General features: G+C 36.2%; 1 pseudogene; it reads right to left on the bottom strand.

Moving 5' to 3' along the window:
* Positions 1-7,611: 7,611 nt before the first annotated feature.
* LOC124246081 (40S ribosomal protein SA-like) lies at positions 7,612-8,500 on the bottom strand (annotated as a pseudogene).
* Positions 8,501-10,718: the final 2,218 nt, after the last annotated feature.

The following is a 10,718-nucleotide window of genomic DNA, read 5'->3' as shown; positions in this document are numbered from 1 at the left end:
CTTGTTGGAGAGGGAAGTCATGATTGTGATCAATACTCCAGTTGATCTGGCTGCCCCTGTAGTTCTACTTTATGTCCCAGTTCTAGTAACTTGACTTTTTCTTGGGGTCAAGTTCTCACCTTATGACTCAGTTTCCTATCTAGACTCTGATATTAGTCCTAATCTTGATAAGTAACCCAGCACATCAATGACTTCAGGATTGAGATTTTGATTTTTCTTGTGCCCCCATCCTTGCCACTTGAGACCTGATTCTGAACTTCAGACCCCAGGGCTTAGGGCTGGCTTCCTGTTTCCTCACATCTCTTGACAAGTAATAGCCTGTCTGCTTACCACATCTCAACATATTACTTCCCTGTAGGTCTCTGTTTTTTGTGTCCTGTATGCCAGCTATGTCACCTTTACCGTAACTTCTCAGGCTGACCAGTTACCTGTCAGTTTCTCTCAAGATACCTGACTTTTCCTAAATGGCTGGACTTCCTCACCTGACCAACAACTTTTCTTCTAGTGAATACGTCTAGTTCCAGGTCCCAACTCTCTAGGACTGGCCTCCTGTCTTGCAATCAAACCTTCTGTTAAGAGCCATTCAACAGAGAAAACTGAAATTCTCCATGCTAGCTAACACTATCTGTTCCAAGATCTCTTTGAAGATGGCTATTACAACATTTAATATTATACACTAGATATTTGTTCAGAACTTTCCACAAATCTTTTATTCTCTCGGAAAATTACAGATTCATATCTCCAAAATCCACTAGACATAGAGACAAAGAAAAACCATCAGAATTACAGAGAGGAAAAAGTATGACCTTGTGCTTGCTGCTTTCAACATCGATAGATTTTAAAAATTGGAGTTAAGTTGAATTTGATTCATACATTCAACTTGTGCTTTAAAATATTTTTTTCTAGAAAAATGAAGCCTTCTTCACAAATTCCCTTAATCTATGTCAGCTTCATTTATAATCTAACCTGATGAAGACGTTACTTTCTTAAATATACCTCACATTATCCTCTCAAAATTTATCCATTAACATCATTTGACATAAGACATGGGAGGTAAATGCATAATGATATGGTTCAGAAGCACATGTCCATTTCTGAAACAGTAAATTTTAGGATGACACTAGGAAAATAGTATCAAATAAAATATAGATCTTCAACAAAAGCCCTCTAATTTCTAAGAATACACTCAAAATCATTGGCAACTTTTTGAGAGGCAGTATATCAAGGATTTTAAGAATTTGAGTCAGATAGAAATAGGTAAAAATCCTGATTCTACATTGTTGTTACTGTATGACCTTTGACAAGCCTTTCCTCCATTTCACCATTTGTCTACATAATCATACTTTTTAAAAATACTGAATAAGCTAATTTATATAAACTGCTTAGCAGTGTGTCTGGCATGTGGAAAATGTCTAATAAACAGTACCTACTATTATTATCTTATTATCAATAATCACTATATTCCTATAGCTTTTGACCTTTATTTTCATTTAACTTGTATAATATTATGAAATGCCTTTGATGACACTCACTTATAACATTTATCACACTCTGTGTGTGGGGATTTTTAATATTTAATCAGGCTGTGGTATTTTGCTTTTGCAAAAAGATGTGCTGAGACATGTAGAAAAGACAAATGAGAACATTAAAAAGGTGCATTTTAAGTAGTTTATTTCTTGACAATACATTCAGAGCACAGGAAGATCTATTCTTTCATACGCATTCTTTTGAAACCTCTTGCCCGGAGAGGCTACAAGATCATTCATCATATCCTACTATTTCTACATCCATCACATCTTTTTCCTTTGCTTTCCATATGATCTCCTTAGCTTTTCTGACTGTAGTAGCAAGCAGAACTAATCATGAATAAATACAGATTTAGGACAAAGGAGAAGCACAGTGGCCAGATATGACCTTAGGTCTCTACAGCTCATGGCCCTCAGGGTATTCTTATCTATCGTGAGAAAGAGCTTATTACATCCCAGCTGTGCACAAGGCGAGGATGGGCATTAGAGAAAGCATGTTAAATGGGCATGATCTACCAGCTCTGGCAGGCATCCTTAGGTGTTGATTATTTAGCATTTATCAAACGTCCCCTGTGCTGTCTCTGTCAAAACAAATCAAAGGCTCTGCTTTGGAAAACCTTGTGTCTTAATAAGGCCAAAAAGAAAATAGCCAGATTAGATATATACAGGAGAGGCTGGGCATAGATTTATGTATTTTATGGTAAGGAAAGTAAACAAATAGAATATGATCCTCCTCTTTCTCTGTTGTAGCACCATGGCATTGGTATTGCTGAGTTAAAATGTTGACAGCAAGGAGAAATTCAAGATACTAGGGCGGTAGGAACTATTGCAAACACATTTCCATCTCTCCTTTAATTCAGAAGCCTTCTTTTTAGTTCTCATTTTCTCTGTAATCAGAAAACTTACATCAAACCTATATAAGGTCCCCAGAATTGTGCTGTCTTTTGAAGGGGAGGAGGCAGGGGTTCAAAATAGAGTATAATCTCTACCTTGGAAAACCTAAATTCCTTACCTTTAGGGAGAGGAGACACATGTACTTGACACAACCAGCAAACCGTTCTAATAAAACTATTCAATTCTACATGTTATCAAATAGACAATAGGGGCAGAACGGGGTTGGAAAAGAAAGAAATCAGACAAGACTAGAATAGTTTAAAAACTTATGGATTCAATTAAATTGTAAGTGAAGTTTAAGCGTCAAATTTTAAACATGGTTTGTTTATATAGGGTTGTCTTCTTTACATTTATCCTTAATTTTTTCTTTAAAGAATTGTGAGATAATACTCAAGATTGCAAATGCTATTTCAACACAAAAAAACACAATGAAGTCAATTCCCTCATAAAGTAATAAAGAAGAAAAGAGAACGAGAGGATTTTTGCATAGACTGATGCACTGTCTTGTTCTGGGCAACAAAATTATAAAAGCAGTGATTGATTGAAGACATGGAAAACTCTAAAATTCAATAATTGGACAGAGGAAGAGAATCCAGAAGATGAGCCAGAGACAGAGTGGTCATAAAGCTCAGAGGTGAGCCAGGAATATGGAGGCCCAGGATATTAATTTTCTATTGCTTTTTTTTTTTTTAAGGAAGATTAGCCCTGACCTAACATCCACCACCAATCCTCCTCTTTTTTTGCTGAGCAAGATTGGCCCTGAGCTAACATCTGTGCCCATCCTCCTCTATTTTATATGTGGGACACCTGCCACAGCATAGCCTGATAAATGGTGCTAGGTCTGCGCCCAGGATCCAAACCAGCGAACCTCAGGCTGCCAAAGTGGAGCACACAAACCCAACTGCTATGCCACCAGGGTGGCCCCTCTATTGCTTTTATAAAAATATTTTTTCTTGTGTTGTAGGGGTACTTAACATAAGATCTACCCTCTTAGCAAATTTTTAAGCATATAAGTACTGCATAACAAATTACCACAAATTTGGCAGCTCAAAACAATACCCATTTATTCCATCACAGTTCTGTTGGTCAGAAGTCTGGACACAAGGTCTCACAGTCTAAAATTGAAGTCGGTCTATTATCTGGAGACTCTGGGGAAGAATCTGTGTACAAGCGCATTCAAGTTGTTGGCAGAATTCAGTTCCCTATAGCTGTAGGACTGAGGTCCACATTTTTTTGCTGGCTGTTGGCCAGGGGCCTCTGTCAGCACCTTAAGGCTGCCTACATTCCTTCACACATGCTCCCCTACCGTCCACTTCATCTTTAAACAAGCATTGGTGAATCGATTCCTTCTCACACTTTGAATCTCTCTGACTTCCCTTCCTGCAACCAGCTGGAGAAAACTCTACTTTTAAAGGGCTCACTTGATTGAGTCAGGCCCAGCTGCGTAATCTCCATATTTTAAGGTCTGACTTAAAACTGACTTGAAACTTTGATTACATCTAGAAGATCCCTTCACAACAGTCCCTAGATTAGTTTGATTGAATAAACAAGGGGGAGGAATCTTGGGTGGAGGCATCTTTAGAATTTTGCCTAGTACATCCTATAACCAAAGAAAAAAGATTTTAAGAATAAACGGATAAACCAAGTATAAATAGCTATGGCAGGCTAAATAAGGTCAAGTACTAAGTAAAGACACTGTATTGTTAATCATGGCAACTTTTGAGAGAGCTAATGTGGCAGAGTGATGGGGTTGAAGAGACATGAAGATGGGGTTGGAAGAGTGATGAAATTGCAAGGAAATGAAGATTGAATGGGTGGTTGGAAAGCATAGACACTAAATATAGCATAATCAAGAAGAAATAGAAATCGATTTCTGGATACATTTAGACTAATGTTGAAGAACCCCAAAGATGACTAGAAAAACTTAAAAAGCACTTAGAAAATATAGGTTACTAGAGAGAAATAAGAGTTAAACTCACAAAGACAAAACAAAACAAATAAAAAACTCAACAGCAATAACGAAAGCCAGGAGATAGTGGAATATTATTTTCAGATTATTGAAGAAAAAATTATTATCAACCTAATAGTGTGTTCCCAGCAAAGCTGTCTTTCAGCAAAGAGAGGAAAGCAGAAACATTTTAAGATACAGGAAAACAGAGAGATTTTACATAAATAAGCCTACACTGAAGAACTTCTAAAAGATCTACTTATGAATGAGAATGCTTAACAGTGAGAAAAAAAGATTAAAATGTGGGCATAACTAATAAGTATGTTCCATATAAAATAAGAACAATAACAACAATATCAATAATAAGTGTAATATGTGGAGCTCAAAAAGGGCAGATACAACATATTTAACACAATATAACACTTGTTAAAACTGGGACAATAAAAGTTAGAGTTCTAGGGTCTTTGCATTGATCAGTAGGTGTTTGAATTATTAACTTTAGACTTTGTTAAATAAATATCCTGGATAAAATACCAAGTATAACCAGTAAAAGGAAATTGCTGTATGCATCCAAAACCAATAAAAGGAAAAATTATATGTAAAAGCAAACAAACATAGCTCAATCAATCTCCAGAAAACCAAGAGAGGAGGAAAGAAGGAGTTCAGAGAAAATGAAACACATATAAAAGGAAAAGTAAGTTCATAGAAACTCAGCCAGGCATTATCAGTATTTATTATACCTATTGTCACATATAAAATTTATGTGGCTAGAAGCCCACACACCACACACTCCTGGAATAGTGTTTATTGGGGAAAACCCATGGAAATAGGAACAATAACAGGTGTGCATGTCTTCTGTTGCCCATTGAATTCTAGGGCAATGAAGAGATATTTCCGGGTAGGCCTCAGACTCTGGAAGAAGGTCTTTTCACATGAGCTGTAGAGTTTTAAGCATCATTAATCCATGGAAAGCACTAGTCCCTCCCATGGTTAGATCCTGAGCCAGACTATAATAGCAATTTGACAAGGCAGAACCTTGACTCCAGCCCTGCTCTGCAATCTCAGCATTCACGGTAGGTGGGTAGCATTATCTGCCCCTTCTGGTTCAAGCCATGAGATTACAGTCATATAATATGTCAACACAGCAGCAAGATTTGACGTGTTCCCTTCATCAGGGGCTGCAGTCCAAACCTTAGTATGTACCAGGAATGATTTTCTTAGTCACCAGGCCATTATTCAACTCCTCAGAGCTTTACAAGGGTATATGAACTTGACTCTTTCGTTTCTGGGGACCAACATGCAGGAGACTAGTCTGAGGCAAGTTAACCCTTACCTCTCAATAATATATGAACTAAGCTTATTAATTAAGATACATATTTTCAGGTTATATAAAAATATTAAATTTCGGCTATATGCTCTTTATAACAGATGCACCTAAAACCCAAGGTAAATATTGAAATTAAAATAATTAATAAATGTATACCAGGCAAACACTAATGAAATTACAGTTGAGTCAGTTATACTATCAGAAAAATAAACCTAAGCAGGATAGATTTAGTATGCATTAAATACATATAATATATCTATATATAGAAAAGTGTCAGTTCTCTAAGGAATATTAAAATGTACTTGGTAAAATACTCTTACAATATGTGAAGCAAAATTGGCCAGAACTACAAGTTGAAATAGACAAATCCAACAACATAAAAGGAGATTTCAATACAGCTCTCTCAATTTCTAACAAGTCAAGCAGACAAAATACTAAGATATAGACAAGTTGAACAACAAAATATGAACACACTTTACTTAGTGGTTATATGCAGATCTCTGCAATAACTAATGGAGAATAACTTAAGTATATGCTATACATTTAGAAAGATGGCCATCTAATCCATAAAGCAAGTCTCAAAAAATGTTAAACAAGCAGTATCATACAGACTACTTTTAAGTAACTCATTCATCAAAAAAGAAATCATAATAGAGAATTTAAAAAATATTCAGAACTAACCAATAATAAAATGTTATATATCATAAGATGACATGCATTGTAGACCATGAGAATTTTTTAAAATATCAGATATCTAAACACTAAAATAAAATTGTATGAATCTTAAAACAAAATATGGGTGAATTCCTTTTCTATCCAGAAAAGGGTAAAAAATGCCCTACTGTAATTCAAAATCTAGAAGCAAAAAGGAAAATTCTTGATAAATTTGATTACATTAAAAATGTGCACGGTATAGATAAAGAAGAAGGAAGGAAAGGATAAGGACAAATGACAAAGTTAGATAAAATATTTGCATGTTATATCACATAAAGAGGACAAATATTGCTATCATATAAAGAACTTCCAAAAGACAAGAAGAAAAAGTCCCAAAACTTTAGAAAAAAAAATAGGCAAATGATATGGAAAGCAGTACACAGAAAACGTACCAGCAATGGCCCTTAATCATATGAAGTAATCACATACATAATAAGAGAAATACAAATGGAAACTACACAGAGCTATCATTTCTAACCTTGGCAAAAACAGAACACTTTGACAACATACTCTGTTGCTAAGTCTGTGAGAAAACGACCACTTTCACACATTGCTAGTGGAAATGCGAAAAAATACCACCTCTAAGAATTTGATATTAGCAAATTATTGATTAGCAAAATTACACATGAATTTACCCGTTGACTCAGAAATCCCTCTTCTAGAAATCTATCCCTAGATAAACTCACAGAAATATGAAATGACTTATACACAGAGTTATTTATTTCCCTACGATTTGCAATCCCTAAAATAAAAAACAAATTGAAACTCACTTTATATCAAATTTGTGGCATAATGGCAAGGATATTTATCTCCACGAATTTAAAAATATGATCCTGACTGTATATACCTAAGTGGGACCAAAAATAAAGATCACTTAAATCTTAAGGTGTAGCCAGTGGTCCTGTTATTAACGTTAATGTTGGTATAATTTTAAAACTATTATAAATATACACACATACTCCACTACAAAGTAGATTAAAGCATATAAATAATTATACTAATATCAGTAGGAACCAAGACTTTCAGTATAAAAGACAAGATAAAGATGTAAGTCAAATAAAATTCTTTAATTTCCATTTAAATTGGGGCAATCAGTATTATGAACTTTGAATTTATTTATTTACTTTTTAAGCAGACTTTATTTTCCATCAACTTGATGTTTCCATTTTCTATTTAAGAGCCTGTGGAAGAACAGTTTAAGATCACTCAGTGGTCGTTCCTACCCATTCAGTGGCTGAGCAGTGGGAGCTGTAGACCAGTCTTCAGTGGCCGGCTGGGCACTCCAGTCTTCAGGAGGGAATTAGGAACTGCTGTACAGGCGCAGAAGACACCTGTGCACCTTCACATCAGTCTGCGACCTCTAGTTTAGTAGCAGTAAACTCAGGAGCTAGACAGATCCATGCACCCTGAAATTCCTCCTTGGTCATAGGCTTTTCAGTAGCGACCTGCTCTTCTTTTTCAAACTCTTTAGGACCTCTGTAGAAGTAGACATCAGGCATGACCTCTCATGTGTGCTCATGAGAGATGATGCTACGCACACGCAGAAACTCCCAGCACAGCCTCCACCACATCAGACCCACTGAGTGGGCTTCTTTGTTGCTGCATGGGGTGGCAATGTCCACATAGCACAGAGGAATATCTGTGTTACACAGAGCAACGGTAGGCAAGTTAACCTAAGACATCTCTGTGAGAGGCTGGTGGTCAGTCCTGGGATCAGTAACCACTGGAAGTTGCAGCTCCCAGGAAGCTGCCCTGGATCTGGTTAGTGAAGATTCCAGGCTTGAAGGGGCCAGCAATAGAAGTGGCCCCAGTGGCAGCTACAACCTTCAGCACAGCCCACTGGCCAGTATTCCTGAAGGATATGACACTGACATCAGCTGGATTTTCAGTGGCAGCAATGGTATGAGCTGCCAGCAGAAACCCCTCCCAGGTTCTCTTCAGATTTATGATGTAGATGCCATCACTTTTCCTTTTGTAGATGTACCATTCCATTAGGAAGTCAAGGTTGGTGCCACCTTAGTAGGTTTCAGCTGGAAGGAATTTGAAGACATCCTCCTCTTTCATTTGCAGGACATCAAGGGCATTGGACATGGGGAAAGCTTCCCTTTCTGACAAGAACCCAGGACAACGCCATATGGACTCCTCTCTAGGTAGTGTGAAAAGGTAGAATTTGTTTTTCTCTTTCTAAAATAAATAGTATACATGTCTCTTAGCTCTCCACTGAAATGCCCAAGAAACTGTAACAACCCAGTAGAAAAAGCAAATCTACCACCAAGATATAATTTCCAACTATCATTTTCTACTAAAAGGAACTACCAGGGCTCCACGGAGACATATCTGATTCCAAAAAGTGACCAGAAATATCCAACATGAGCCTGGTCATCTTGTTATTTCTGAAATCCCATACCTAGACTCTATCACAAACTACAAAAGGACAGAAGAGGCAACTTGGACTCCCATTAGCCAAAGATGGGACAATTTGAGCTTCAAAAAGAAGAATGAATACTGAAACGTATCAAATCTATTAAAATTGATAATGACACTGATTATCATAATTATACTAATCCTTCATTGCTCATCTCTTGAGATTTTAGTTAGGTAACCAGCTCATTATTAAGGAAATTCATACATAATGTAAATAATCAACAGGAATTGCACAGCACTACTTCTGAAATATTCTTGCCAAAATAAAAGACAGAATAAAATAAACTGAATCAATTGGACATCTAGATCCAACTAACAGTTATGTGAAATTTTGACAAATAGAAAAAAAAACTTCATGAGAATTTCAAACACACAAATCAGAATAGTATATGAACAATAGAATAAACCAAAGAATATAAGTGAGGTGATAATAAATATAAGATTAGAAATGGATGAAAGTCAAAACAAATACACAATGGAGAGAATCAGCAGGACAAAAATTGATTATTTTAGAAAGATAAATAAAACTGCACAGACTCTGGCAAAATTTATCAAGAACAACAGTGCATATAAACAATATGAGGAAGCAAAAAAGGGGAAAAGGACATAAGTAGAGATAAAACTCAGATTACAAAGAGAAAACAATGAAGAATTTTATGAAAGTAAGCTTGAAAACGTAGACAAAATAGTCAATTTCCTAGAAAATAATGTTATAAAAATTGACTCAAAAACATTGCCTTATAACAAATATATTGAATCAGTATTTTTAAATGTAAAACCATAACAAACAAATTTCAGGCAAATTCTACAAAATTGCAAAGAAAAGATAAATCTAATCTTATAAACATATTTCCAGAGAATAGAGGGGAAAAATAAAATAGATTACTCTGCAATTCATTTAGTAATGAGAATATAACCTCAATAGCAAAACCTGACCCTGGTAGACTGAGAAAGAGAAACTAGACACCAAAGCCCTTGTTAATATAAATGCAAAGATCCCAGACAAAATATTAGCAAATTTAACCCAGCAGTGTATAAAAAACATAATACATCGTGACCAGTTGGGCTTTTTAGAACTTTTCAAGACTGAGTCTCATTTTCATAATGGTACTCTGGCTGCCATGTTGAGAAGAGACTGACATGGGAAAAGAGACAGAATGTGGGAGAGCAGTTAGGAGCAGCATTGTCAGATAAAATTTTTATTGGCTAAATCTGGCAACCCTACTTAAGAAGTTGTTGCAATAATTGAGACGAGATGTGATTTTGGCTTGTCCCAGGATGGTAGCAAGGCAGATGGTGAGCAATGATCAGATTCTGGAAACATTTTGATGTTAAATTCAACAGGCTCTTTTGATGGTTTGGATACGGGTTATTTTCTATCCTTCTGTCTATTATCACTTGCCCCACACTGTTCTAGGCCATTATCTTCCCTTACTGCAGTCCTGAAACAGTGTCCTTAATTGCTCTGTTGCCTCTGGCCCTGTTCCTTTACAGTTCTAAATTCCAGTCTAAGTAACATTTGTAAAAGCGAAAACCTGATTGTTCACTACGTAAGTCCCTTCAGTGACTTACGTTTGTCCTTTGGATAATGTCTGACTCCTAAAAATAGATGACCTTTATTCTCTGGCTCCATGACTACCTTGCCATCCACAAGGCCATCACTTCCACTATTCAACCTCCACCTTCTCTTCGGCTAAGTCCTATTCATTCTCTAGTTCATAACCTAAATGTGGCATTCTCAGGAAGACCATCACTAAGACACGTTTTGTTTCATTGCCATGGGTTCCCCTAAAATTCTAGTTTCTCCCACCATAACATTAATCAAGCTACATTATAATCATTTATTTGATGGGATGTTTTCTTAACTGTTTTGTAACTTTGGGGA

The sequence above is a fragment of the Equus quagga genome, chromosome 10, assembly GCF_021613505.1.
Source record: "Equus quagga isolate Etosha38 chromosome 10, UCLA_HA_Equagga_1.0, whole genome shotgun sequence".
NCBI lineage: Eukaryota > Metazoa > Chordata > Mammalia > Perissodactyla > Equidae > Equus > Equus quagga.
Note: the sequence above shows the minus strand (reverse complement) of the source record. Positions and strands in the feature narration are given on the sequence as shown.